Below are 14,444 nucleotides of genomic sequence, written 5' to 3' on the forward strand. Positions count from 1 at the left end.
AGAGAGAGAGAGAGAGAGGATTTCTCTCACATTAACCACCTCAGGGAACAATCTTAGCCATATTTCTCTTTATTAGTCACTGAAAGACACAGGATCATAGAAACACCAATGATAGCAAAGGCAACTATTCAGTGTGAAAATGTTTCTTGCTATTATCAAGTGCTTCAGTTGTGTCCAGGAATGATACAATTGCTATTATGCTGAAAAGACCAAGCAGTCCAGCCTAGTGCTATTGATTTCAGCAGAAAGTTAATGAACAACTAACTAAGAGACAGAAAAGTGTACTTCCTAGACAATAAGATATGGCTAGCCCTAAGATTTTCATATTTATGAAATAGGCGGTTTTTTAAAAATTTTATTTGATGACGAGCCTAAGTGTCAGCAACTTATCTCAAAGAAAAAGGATTGGGACACTATTGCACTGTTAGTGGAATTATGAACTGATTCAACCATTCTGGAGAATAATTTGTAACTGTTCCTAAAAGGCTGTAAAAATTGTGCATACCCTTTGACCCAGTAATACCACTCCTAGGTCTGTATTTCAAAGAGATCAAAGAAAAGAGTAAAGGACCTATGTGTACAAAAATAATTATATTAACTTTTTTTGTGGTGGCAAAGAATTTGAAATTGAGAGGATATTCATCAACTGGAGAATGGCTGAATAAGTTATGGTATATGATTGTGTTGGAATACTACTGTACTATAAGATGATGAGGGAGATAGTTTCAAAAAAAAAAACCTTGAAAGACATATATAAACTAATACAAAGTGAAGTGAGAAGAACCAGAGGAATATTGTACACAGTAACATCAATATTATAAAGATGATCAACTGTGAAAGACTTATCTACTCTAATTAAGAAAGAGAACCAAGAATATTCCAGAGGACCCATATGGAAAATGTTATCCATCTCCCAAGAAATCTCTGATGAACTCTGAGTGCAGATTGAAGCAAATTTTTTTCACTTTCATTATGGTTTTTTATTTTTATTGTTTTTTTTTGCAATATGGTTAGCATGGAAATGTTTTACATGATTTCATATGTATAATTGATATCCTATTGATTGCCTAAGAATTGCCCAGAGTTCCCTGTACCAATGAAATCACAAGTCTGAACTCTAGTTATCAATTTACATTTCATAAGTGTGAAAATAATTGGTGCCAATGATAATCAAGGAATGAAACCTGAGTTCACTTATTTACTATTTTTAGTTCATTATCCTATTTGATTTTTCAGAATGATTTATGTCTTTAAAACAAGTCACACATTAAATAATGACTAGAACTTCTAATACTTAGATAAAATTTAACCAAGAAAAGCAAGGGTAATCATATGCCTAGGTATTCACCTATTGGGTATATACCTCACTAAAAGCCTCTCTTTCACACATTGATTCCACAATGCTTACATTCCATCAGAGAGAATTATGACCCTGAGTTCCTTTTCCAGGGTCATTTTTAAAAATGTAAATACTGCTACCCATTAAACTAATTTGATTATTCTGTAATAATACTTATGGCTGCTTCCATTTAACAAAAAAAAAAAAAACTCAATTAAGTGGAACTGGGGTTGAATACCTACAGTTTCTCACTCCAACTCAACCAATTAGATAAAGTCAAATAAGGCTAAATAAGAATTTTTAAAATTAATTAACATTGATATAAGGCTTTTTCCAAGAATTTTTTGAAGCAGGTATATTGTTTGTTTTCACTGTAAGATTAAAGTCAAGAATAAAATCTAATAAAGCAGAATTATTTCACTTAAAATTCATTCTTTCTTTTATTCAACCAGGCCCCTTGTAGTTCATTCATTCAGTCTTTTATTCATCTAGGCCCTTTGTAGTTCATTACTTCGGCAATACTTTGAGAAGTTCAGAATCTAAGTTTCTGAACTTAAGAGAGAACAAAATCATGGAAACCTAGAGAAGAGTGAGTATCTAGGAAGAGAAGGTAATCAAGTATCAAATATTACAGAGAAGTGTTTTTTTTTAAAAGGTAAGGACAAAAAGCCAATAGATTTGGCAAAAGAAGCCAAAATTAAAAAAACAAATTAGTTTTAACATTTTATAGATATACTCAGTAAGTTGTAAAAGATGAAATATACACTAGTTTAAAGGAATATTTGACTTTTCACTGCTTCTGCCTACTGTGAGTTGGGCTACCTAGGGGTCTCACAAAACACAGCATCACTAGCTGCCATAAGGTTTGTCCTAGAGGTAGGACTTTGAACAGTCTAATTACCTGCTTCCATCACCAGACCTCTTTCCAGTAAGAGATATTCCACCTTAAGTCATTCCTCAATAGTTAGCATACACTATACACAAACAACTTTCCCAGCACAGTGATTCTAAAGCGCTTCTGACTGCCAATGCAACAAACCTGATTTTTTTTAACTTAGAGGTTAATTTCAGTTGAACAATTAAGTCAGAAACCAGATTGAAGGAGGTTTTAGAAGTAAGAAGAACTAGGAACTTAAAATGGATGAATATTTTCTGGAAGAGAAAGAAAGGAAAACTGAAGGATGATAGTGGCAATGGTCAGAGCAAGCAATGGTTTTCAAGAACGAGAGACTTGGGTACATTTATAGGTAGCTTGGAAGGGTAGGCAGAGGAAGAGTAAGGATGATAAAGTAATATAGTTGAGAAGATAAGAGGGACTCAAGGGTACATGTTGAAAGGTTTGCCTTAGCAAGAGGAAGGTTCACCTCTCCATCAAAGTCCAGAGGAAAGAAATAGATGGTCAGGGGAAATGTCTGAATTATGTGAAATAATGAGGAGGAGACAATAAGGAGCTTTTGGCAAATGACTCCATTTTGTTTTGATGACATATGAGTTGAGGTCCTCAGCTAAAATGATGGTTAAGGGTATGCTGTGGGACACTTGAGGAGAAATGAGAAGGTTTGAAAAAACCATGGGGTCCTTTCTGGGGTAATGAATCAATTAGGGAAGAGTAGAGGATTTCTTTGCTTCAGTGAGGACCCACTTGTGATTTCGTAATTTTGTAGTGAACTCAATCAGGATGACTTTATGATTTTTTGAAGTTCTGCTTAAGCAGCACGTGAATAGGAGCAAAGGAGGCAGGTGATAGAAATAATCCAGCATAATCGTGACTAATTATCAATAGGACAAGAGGTTAAGGATTTGAGAGTAGAATTGAACTGGTTCAAGGGGTTGAGATAAGTCAAGAAGGAAAGTGTAGCCAGTGTCAAGTAATGATTTGGGACAGAACTGAGAAGTAGAAGAAAGAGGTGATGGTGAAAATGAAGAATAGGGTTGGAGGTATAGGCATAGAGAAAGTTTGGTGATAAAAAAATTATGGCTAAATCGAGGAATTTCAGAGTTTATCAGTGTAGAAGTGAAATACTTGTGAATGATGACAAGCTATATCTCTGGGTATAACTGAGGTGAAGGGAAAGAGTGGATCCTGTGAACTGAGTAGATTGAGAAACATAAGTTAAGGTATTTGAAGAAATACATATAAATATTCACATGCATATATATATAGGCATATGCATATCATATTCATATACACATACATGTATTTGTGTGTTTTGAAATCCCCTGATATGAGGGTAGTGGTTGAGGAGGAGAGTAAAAACTTGAAGGGACCATTGGATTCACTGAGGAAGGATGAAGAATATCATGGGTGTTGATAGATAACAACTAAAAAAATATGGATTAAGTGACAAATTTGGATAACATGAACTTCAAAGGAGAAATTACTGAAAATGGTGGTAGACGCGAAGTCTAAGAAATGACAATGAAGATAAAGAAGTATTCCAACTCCCTAACTATGACAGGTGAGCCAAGGGATATGAGAAAAAGCACACCCCAGCACCAGAAACAGTGTCAGGAAAGTAGAGTCATAAGGAGAGAGCCAGGATTCAATGAGTGCCAAAAGATTGAAGGGGTTAGGAAAGAAGAAAATTACAATCAAAGAAAAAAATTAATTATGGAACAAGTATTCTTAAGTTCACAGTGAAAGGAGGAGGATGATCTGAGTGGGGTTTAGGGGTGGATAGGGTTCAGGTGGGGAAGAAAAGGGCATGCAGTTAGTGATGGAAAACAGGATTTGAGCTTCAGAATTAATGATATAGGATGAGTATAAGGGGGCTGAAATACACTAACCAGTGAAGAATGATTCAAGGTATAGTATCTTTAGTTGGAGAGATGTTGGAGAGATGATAGAAACAGGTGATTAGTTATTCCAGGTCTTCTCTTGAGGGCCATCCCAATAGCAAGTGGTGACATTGTGTCCTATGAGGGCCTCATAACAAGCAAAAACAGTGGAGATTCAAATATTTCATTAAACTACTGTGCCATAACTAGACTTGTCTTTCAGTTTCTTTTTTGGTAAGCTGAAGAAAAGCGTAGCTTAGCCTCCCAGAGATTATTAGCATATATCTCTTTGAGAAAAAGTCTGCAACTGTAAGTTGCAGTTGAAAATTGTGGTAGAGTTATTGATGCTATCAATTAAAAATGTAAAAGTATCTAGAAATCTAAGAATTCCCAGGAATTCTCAAAGTATTTTCCTCATGCATAGTTCATATCATGTCCCTGATCAAAAGTCTTCAGTATTCCCCATTGTACACCAAATAAAATACAAATTTTTATTTTGTACAATTTTGTACAACTTGCCTCCCTACCTCTCCCAACCTGCCTTTCCAACCTCATTTTATAGTACTTCTCTTCACTGGGCACTTCGTCCCCCACATCTGTGCATTTATTCTCTCTGTATTCCATGCCTAGAATGCACTCCCTGATCATCTCTCCCTCTCAAAATCCTGACTTTATTCAAAGCTCAGCTCAAGTGATTCTTCCTGCATGAAACTCTCCTTGATTTCTTCAATTATTAGTTCTCCCTCCCTCCTCAAATTACCTTGAATCTACTTATCTGGGCACATGTCTCCAGTAAAATGAAAACGCCTTGAGAACAAGGACCATTTCAATTTTCTTCTTTGCATCCCTAACACAAAGGATAGAGCCTCAGCAGCACAACTGCTCTGTAGACCTTCAATTTGGTAGACAGTCTAATACCTCTTCTCTCCCACACTTTCCTTTAGAGCCTCCTAAACATTGAGCTAGCTCTGGCAATGGGTGTATTAACCTCATCATTTATGTGTATATCCCTGGAAAGTATGCTCCCAAAATAAGTGAACTTATTCACAGCTTTCAAAATTTCTCCATTTGCTATAACTGATGGTTCCTTGTATGGATGGTGCGGTGCTGGTTGGTGGAGAACCTGTTTTCATGGTGTTAATTGTCAGGCCAAAATTAGCACAAGCAGCAGAGAATTAGTCCATATCCTGTTGCATCTCAACCTCAGATACTATACTAAGTGCATAATCATCTGCAAATAAAAAGTTGCACACCAACTCTCCCTCCAGTTTAGTCTTGGCTTGTAGTTGACCTTGATGCTATTTTTTGTCTTCATTGAAGATGTCTGACAACATCACAGAAAACATCATCTACAAAGCACAGATCTAGGCACATAGTAGGTATCTAATTAATATTTGTTGGACTGAATTGATTCCATCTAATATATAATAGCTTGCAAATTTTTTTCTTCATTTGTCAAGAGCCAGAGTCATATACTAGCCAAGGTACTGGTGTGAGAATCATTATATATTTTCTAGTCTTACCTGTCCTGATTATTTTTTTTTTTGTTAAGCCTTTGAAAAGACACTTCGCAATTTTGTTCCTTGGTTTTTCCGCTTTTACCAGTAACTGGCCATGTCCAAAGGTGCATCTTACTCAGCGATCTATTGATGGGCTTCCAAATAAGAAATGTAGTATAGCTCTTTAGAGATAACTAGATCTGGAATCAGAGGACCTATGTTCGCTTTCTTCCAACTACTAACTGTCACACAGGGAAAGTCACTTCTTTCTGAGCCTTTCACTTCATCTATCTGAACCTCAGTTTCCCTTATCTGTAAAATAAAGGGATTAGACTAAATGGCTTCTGTAGTTCCTTCCTGCTCTAAATCTATGATCCTAGGGAGAATTAAAGTGAAGCTTGGCAATAGAGACTAAGGTCTCTTCCTCTCTCAGCACATGCCTAATCTCTCTAGTTAGCAACTGTGCCTAAAGACATTGCATTAGAGGTCTATGTGATAGGTCACTGAATTGTAGGATTAGAAGGATATTTGTTTATCCCCCTTCCTCCAGGCAGAATCACACTTAATTTATCTCATATAAGAGTGATTGATTCTATCTTTCAACACATACCCACAACACATAACAAACACACATTCCTTCCACAAAAGAAGACTCTACTACTTCCTTTCCATTCCAATGTTTCCTAGCTCTCTCAGGAAAGACAAAAAATTAAAAAAAAATTTCCATATCTTTCCTAAATTTTACAAGCTGCGATTTAAATTCAACTGTTTCTCTATTATCCTTAGTGAAAACATGGAAAGTTTCCTCATCTGCAAAACAACTGAGTTGGATTCAATGACTTCTGAGGTGTTTTCCACTTCTAAATCTAAGATTCTATGATCCTATGGCATGAAAGATTTGCCCAACGCTAGTTCTAGACTGGGTGGAGTAAGTACCTGCCCATACATTTGTATTTCCTAACACTATAAGGTCTTAGAATTGGAAGAGACATCTGGGTTAAAATAGTTCAACCCTTAATTGAAAATATGCTATATAATCCCTCTTCATGTTTTTTTTGTATATTGAAATGTTTTAATTTGCTGATTATTGTGAATAATTTTTAAAAAAGAAAAGAAAATTGAATTATATGTAAGCTGACTTCCACCCAAGCTTAAGGAATTTTTGTATGCTACTGTGTATACAAGAGGGAGATGTGACCTCTAATTTACGAAGGGAATGATGCAATGTGGAGCTGTGTACCCAAAGAAGGGAAATACTAGAGTTGGTTCTAGAGACTCTTTGAGGAGGAAGAGGAGAAGGAGGAGAAAAAGAAGGACAATGAGGAGGAGAAGGAGAAAAAGGAGGAGGAGGAGGAGGAGAAGAAGAACAAGAACAAGAACAAGAACAAGAACAAGAAGAGGAAGAAGAAGAAGAAGAAGAAGAAGAAGAAGAAGAAGAAGAAGAAGAAGAAGAAGAAGAAGAAGAAGAGGCAATATCTTTGCCCAGAAAGTCCCATATGGGGCCATGAAGAGTTGGACACTATGGAGAACAACAAAGCCTTGAATAAGAATATGCAATCCTGACTGCTCTCAAAGTTAAAAAAGAGATAAGCAATGCTAACAGAAACTGGCACTTATATAGTTCTTTAGTATTTTTTTTTTTGCTTTTTATGGTGAGGCAATTGGGGTTAAGTGACTTGCCCAGGGTCACACAGCTAGTATGTGTCAAGTATCTGAGGCCGGATTTGAACTCAGGTCCTCCTGTCTCCAAAGCCAGAGATCTATCCACTGTGCCACCTAGTTGCCCCAGTTCTTTAGAATTTACAAAATGCTTTCACTTCATCCTCTAATTTGATAATCACAGCAACCCTGTAAGGAAAATACAACAGATAGTATTATCCCCATTTTATAAATGAGGAAACTAAGGTTCAGGAAAGTTAATTGATTTGCCTAGGACCCCACACTGTCTGAGGCAGGATTTGAACCTAATTTTGTTGTTCAGGTGTGTCCAACTTTTCTTGGCAAACATGTTTTGCCATTTCCTTCTCCATACAGATGGGGAAACTGAGGCAAATAGGGTTAAGTGACTCACCCAGGGTCACTCTGCTGGGAAGTGTCTGAGGCCAGAATTGAACTCAGGAAAATGAGTCTTCCTGACTCCAAGCCTCACACTCTATCCACTGTGCCAATTAGCTGCCCTGAACCTAAGTTTGCCTGACTCTAAAACCAATATTTTCTTTACTACTCAATGCTGCCTCCTAGCAGTAAGGAATTGGCTAGGTACCATGCTATCTCAAATGGCAACTTAGCTTTTTAAAATTATCTTAAGGGATATGAGGTAGGAAATCCCAGAATCTAGACATTTATTTTTTGTCCCCATTTTTTTTAAACTTTCCTCTGGGATGTAGTAAACACCAAGTTTATTTCCAGTCTGGAAAATATTTTTCATCCCTAGTTTTAAAAGAAAATGAAATGGCATTCTTTCTGACTTTGACTTTGATTTTTGTGAACTCCAATGATATGATAATGCTCATGTGATTTCAGTAACTCCCTCAGGATTTTCTACTCACTGACTCCTTCTTTGCCTTCATGTAACTCTTTCCTATGGTTTGCCAGTATGCTCTTTTTACTTCCAAGGCCAAAGACTATCATTTGGCCTACCAAAGGAAAAGAGGCCTTTTCCCACTTCTCTATTATGAGAAAAGCAGTAGATGCTTTCTATCAGCTCTAGTAATATCTTTTGCTGAATATACATCTATGGGGGGAGGGAAGGGAGGGAGGGAAGGAATTTGGAACTCAACAATTATAAAAAAAAAGGTGTAAAAATTGTTTTACATGTAACCGAGAAAAAATAAAATAAAAACATTCTTTTTTTTTGTTTTTAGGCAATTAGGGTTAAGTGACTTGCCCGGGGTCACACAGCTAGTAAGTGTCAAGTGTCTGGTCTGAGGCCAAATTTGAACTCAGGTCCTCCTGACTTCAGGGCCAGTGCTCTATCCACTGCACCACCTAGCTGCCCCTAAATAAAAACATTCTTAAAAAAGAAAATACATCTGTACCTAATGAACATAAGTACAGAATTAGCAACTGACATGAGAAAAATGAATTCCTTCTAGGAAGGAAAAAAAAAAAGACTATGTCATTGACCTATGATTCAAAATAACATTTTAGTGAGCTCAGAGTCATACTAAACAATCTCATGATGCAGCAGTTGAGTGACCCATCTGTAATTCTCATATTTATAGTACAAGAGACAACAACATGTAATGTGATAATTGCAAACATTTTCTCATTCGCCATATTCATTAACTTGTTATTAAAATCTTTGTTAACATGTCATTAGCTCGCATTAGGCTTTGTCAAATCTTTTATGGACGCAGAGCATTAGCATTTCATCTAGTAGTGCACGTCATGTCTCCCTTCCCCCCCACCCTTCACACATACATATATATGATGAGAAATCATGTTCCAGGTGCCCTAGGAGTCCATGGTAAGCTAATTAATCTTTGTCTTACAGTATTAATTAGGATGGCGGTTGGGCTCATGTCATCCCAACACTCCTGGGACCAGGGCTTACCCATAGGTTCTCAAGTTGACTGACACAAAAAGCCATTGACTCCCATCCCTGAGTAAGTATGATTTCTGCCAATAGAGTCTGTGTTTTTAGTTATCTTATTCATGATTTTTATTGTATATGAAGGATAATTTCTATTGGTAAATAAATTTTGCCAATGGTCAATAAATTTCTTTTGCTGATAATGTTTAACAACTAGCTCTCCAGGGGAAAAATGTACACATAACACACTCTTAAGTTTAAATCTGTATTACTACCATTTTCTCCATCACTTTCTTAAGTGTAGACAATAACAAAACAATAAATCAAGCCCAGATTTATAACCTTTGCTGATTTCAGAAATATAAATGCTCACAATGAAAATTTAACAACTGACCCTCAAGAACCAGTATAGATTGACTCCAGCACACCATTGATTTCTAGTCCCATGTGCCTAATCACTACCTTTCCTAACTAGACACATTTCTTCTGTGGAGAATAGATACACAATGGAATTGGAACTCTAACCAGTTAGAGGTAAAATCAAAATTACATTTACAAAAATACAGTTTAAGGCCTCGGTCATATACTTGGTAATATGATCTGTGCATTAACTTGATTTATTGGCAGTATTTACCTCAAGATTTACCTGAGCCAATGATCATCCTAAAAGAAGAAAAAAACATGGGAAAGGAATTTTAAGATCAAGTGGGACTTCAGTCACTGAGCAAAAGAAGGCTATGTCGGGTTCGGATGAGAGTACATTGAGATAATATTAAGAGAAAGTCTATCAGCTGTAAGTGGGTTAAGGGTTAGTTCAGATGCAGTCTTTGCTCCATCACTTAATAAGCCTCCTATCAAGAGCTATAGAAAGAAGTAGATAAACCATAAATAAAACTGAAACAGCCAAACATTATTGGCAAGCCTAACCACATACTTTTAAGGTGATGGCTGAAGTAACCGTGGAGCACAACTGAAGTTAATGTGAAATAAATGAATTGTTTGGTGGAGATACTTGGCAAAGGAACAGCATACACAAAGGAATAGCATGGGAATTATTGCTCAAATACGTAAAAGCCGTGGATTTCGGCCAGCTTTCCAGAGACTTTATAAGCTGTGAGGTTTATAAAAAGCATAGTATGTCCTCTGCTTCTAAATTTATAACAAAAATATCAATAAAACTGTCCAAATAGAGGTTGTATTTTTTTGCTATGACTCTTAGCTGTAAAATACTAGCCTACATAAATATAAAACAAAATGTACCTAGCTTATTTTAATCCCATATTCTGTAAGCTAAGGCTTTGTATACAGTTTGTCATCGTTTGAACTGAAAGCAGGTCAAAAATTCTTTGCTGTTTCCTTTCATTCAAGCTTCCAAACCTCCTACAAATGGTAGTAACTGTTAGCCACTATCCTGGGCTGCTTCTGAACCAGCAACCCAGATCACAAAAGCACCATAGATCATGGACATAATCTCTCTCTCTTAGGACTGTGACCATTCAACAAATACTCATTGGTAACTCAAATGTTGGCTTAATTTTCAGAAAAAGAGAAGTTCAGAATGAGCTAAGGTTGACAAGAAAAGACAAGGATGACAAAAAGCATTTGGGGAAAGGAGAAGATTAAATAAAAAAAATAAAAGAAAGCAGCAGAACCATTGCCTGGAATGGATGGGATAATGATAAGTGAAAACAGAGAGAAGCCCTTTTTTTATGTTTTTTTCTATTTTCTCTCTCCAGGAAAATGACCTTTGCATTGATAAAGGATAAAGCAAAAGGCTAGCAAAAAGTTGAGACAAAAATAATTAAGGAGTTAATAAGAAACACATAGCTACCTTTAAAAAATTAAAGTCACTTGGCCCAGATGAACTACCTCCTTTCATATTTACAGAATTGTTAGATGGGAAAATTGGGGCAGCTAGTTGGCACAGTTGGATAGAGCACTGGGCTTGGAATCAGGAAGACATTTGTTCCTGAGTTCAAATCTGACCTCAGCCACTTAAGTTATGTGTCCCTGGGCAAGTCACTTAATCCTGTTTGCCTCAGTTCTTCCTCTGTAAAATGAACTGGAGAAGGAAATGACCAACCACTCCAGTATCTTTGTGAAGAAAACCCCAAATGGACTTATGAAGAGTCAGACACAACTGAAAAATGTCTGAACTGAGCTGATAACTAAGTCAGAGTCAGCAATGTTTCAAATATCTTTGAGAACAGGATGGATGACACGGGATTGGTTATGAGTGAATGTTGATCCAGTTATCAGATAAAGGTAAGAGAATAGGGTTAAAAAAAAGCCGGACAGTAAGCTTGATAATTCTTTAGATAATTCTAACATGGCTCATTAAGGAGAGAATTAATGAAGATTAGAAAAGATTGCAAAGAGCTAGTATGTATTCATCAAGAATAAGTCATGACAGACTTTAATTTTTTTTTTTTTGGTCAGGGTTACTAGACTGGCAAATACTCAACATGCTTATACCAACATACTTAATACAGTATCTCACACCATTTTAATGAAATGGTGGAGAGATATGGACTAAATGATAGTATAATCAAATTAATTCAGAATTGGTTGAATGGCTAGATTGAAAAAGCAGCTGTTAATAGTTCCATATCAGCTTGGAAGGAAGCCACCAGGGAAATACTCCTATGATGTCTGTTTGAATCTGTGCTATTTAGCATTTTTTATCAATAACTTGAGTAAAGGCAAAGATAACAAAGTCAGTTTTGCAGATGACACAAAAACAGAAGGGATGTAAGACTTTGGATGTTAAAATACAAAAAAAAATCTTTATAGGCAAGGATATTATGCTGCATCAAGTAAGATGACATTAGATAGGAATAGATGTAAAGTCATATTTAGGGGCTAAAAATCAATTTCACAAGAACAAGATGAGGAAGTTTAGACAATATTTGGTTCGAATAATTATCTAAGGGTTGTAGTTAACTGCAAGTTCCATATGAGTCATCAGTGTGATGTTTCATTAAATTTTTGAAAAGGTAATGTAATATTGAGCAGCATTAATAAAGGCCTAACTTTCAGGAACAAGGAGGTCATAGTCCCACTGTACCATGACCTACTCTGATCATGCCTAGAGTTGGATAGGTCATTAATAAAATGGATAACTATCTAGAGTTAGATGACCAAGATGGTGAGGACTTTGAAGCAATTTCATATGAGGACTGGTTGAAGGAACTAGGAAGATTGTCAGAAACTACTATCCTCAATTATATGCCAATAAAATGAAACCTTAAATGAAAGTAATAATATTGTCAAAAAATGAATAAAAATCCAATTGCAAAACAGGGCTGAGAAAATCTAAACAACCCAGACCTAGAAAGAATAGTCAAGGAAGCCATGAATGAATTCCCAATGGGGTAAAAAAAAAACCTTGATTCAGATGGATTTACAAATAAATTTTGTCAAACATTTAAGAAACAAGTAATTCTAATGCTGTATAAACAATTTACAGAGGTAGAAAAAACAAAGAAAACATTACCAAACTCTTCCCACCATTTTTATTATGCCTTGTACCAAAATAAATTCCAAATAGATATATATATAAATCACATTCCTAAAAATAGAGAATGGAAGGTTATGTCTTTCAAACTTAAGGATAATGGAAAAACTAGAAAGAGGCATAGAAGAGGGGAAAAAAAACAAGCGGACTTAACAACATAAAATTTTATATCATTTGTACAAATAAAATTGATTTAGCTATAACAAAAGATACAGATTATAAAAAAGTTTCATATTAAGCATCTCTGAGAATATTAATAATAGAAATCTATTAGGATAGGCATAAATATATCAGTATAATAATTCTTATGGACAAGTATAATAATTCTTATAGTCAAAAGCTATGATAACAGTTTTCAAAAGAGAAATATTAATTATCAATAAACACCTAAAATGTTCAAAAATAACTAATTTTATCAAAAAATGAAAATGAAAACCAACTTGAATTATCACCTCTAAACCCTCAAAAATACTGGAAAAAATAGCAAAACTTGTTGAAAATGGTATAGGAAGACAGGCGACCTCATTCATCAATGATTAAGCTATGAATTGGTTCAACTATTCTGGAAGACATTTTTTTCATTATGCAATAAAAACTATAAATTGTTCATATCCTGTGATCCAGAGACTATAACACTGAAACAATATCCTACAGAGATATCTCTTGGTTCTTAAAAGTAAGAAAAAATGTATATGTACAAAAATATTCATTCTTTCAGACACTAAAAAGCTGGAAATAAAAAATGCGTCCAAATATTGTAGAATGACTGGATAAGCAATGGCATGTATTCATAATAAAGTATTACTATTCCATAAAGAATGACAAATTTTAAGAATTCTGTGAAATATGAGACATATTAATCAATGTAGAGTGAAGAAGAAAGTAGAGCCAAAAGAACAAGGGTATAAATAAAATCAACATAGAAAGGCAGTAAAACTTAAGACAAGTTCAGCCATTAATGATATTGAAATTAATGGAGAAATCCCTTTATTCTGTTAAAAATAGATAAACTTACTTTTGAGGGAAACAATCTTTATAGGAAAGTTTGGTTGTGTTAGAAAGTGTCTACTGTGGCAATACCATATTGCATAATTCCAATGTGTTTTAAATAAGTTGCATCATTAGGAATATATAATATTATTAATAAAATGTTCAAAATAATAAGGTTATCAAAAATTAGCAAGTCTCTCTATCACCAACAAAACCCAGCATAAAAAAAATAAAAAGAGAAATTTCATTCAAAATAAAAATAATAAATTTTTTTTGGCAGTGTATCTTCTATGATTCACCCACAAACTATATGAATTCAACTATCAAACATTATTTGAAGAAATAAAGATAGATCAAAGTAATTAGAGAAACATTAATTTCTAACAGATAAGTTGAACCAATGTAATAAAAATTATAACAATACCTAAATTAAATTATTTGTTCAGTGCTGTATTAATCAAATAACCAAGGGAATATTTAATGAATCTAGAAAACACAATTATAAAATTCACATGGTGGAACAAAAGGTCAAGAATCTCAAGGATAATAATGAAAAAAAGTCTAAAGGAATAAGTGTAATCAATCTGATATATCAAACTGATCAACAAAGAAGTAATTTTAAAAAAAGATTTCATACTTGTTAAAAAAAAATAGCAATATCTGTGGAATAGATTATGTAAATCCCACACAGAATATAACATAGTATTGACTTAACCCCCAGATGCCAAATACTGGAGAAGGACTGACAGAAACTTCTAGGAATGCTAGACAAGAGTCTGGCAGAAA

Source organism: Vombatus ursinus, unplaced genomic scaffold (genome assembly GCF_900497805.2).
Source record: "Vombatus ursinus unplaced genomic scaffold, bare-nosed wombat genome assembly UNPS02014781.1, whole genome shotgun sequence".
NCBI classification, from domain to species: domain Eukaryota; kingdom Metazoa; phylum Chordata; class Mammalia; order Diprotodontia; family Vombatidae; genus Vombatus; species Vombatus ursinus.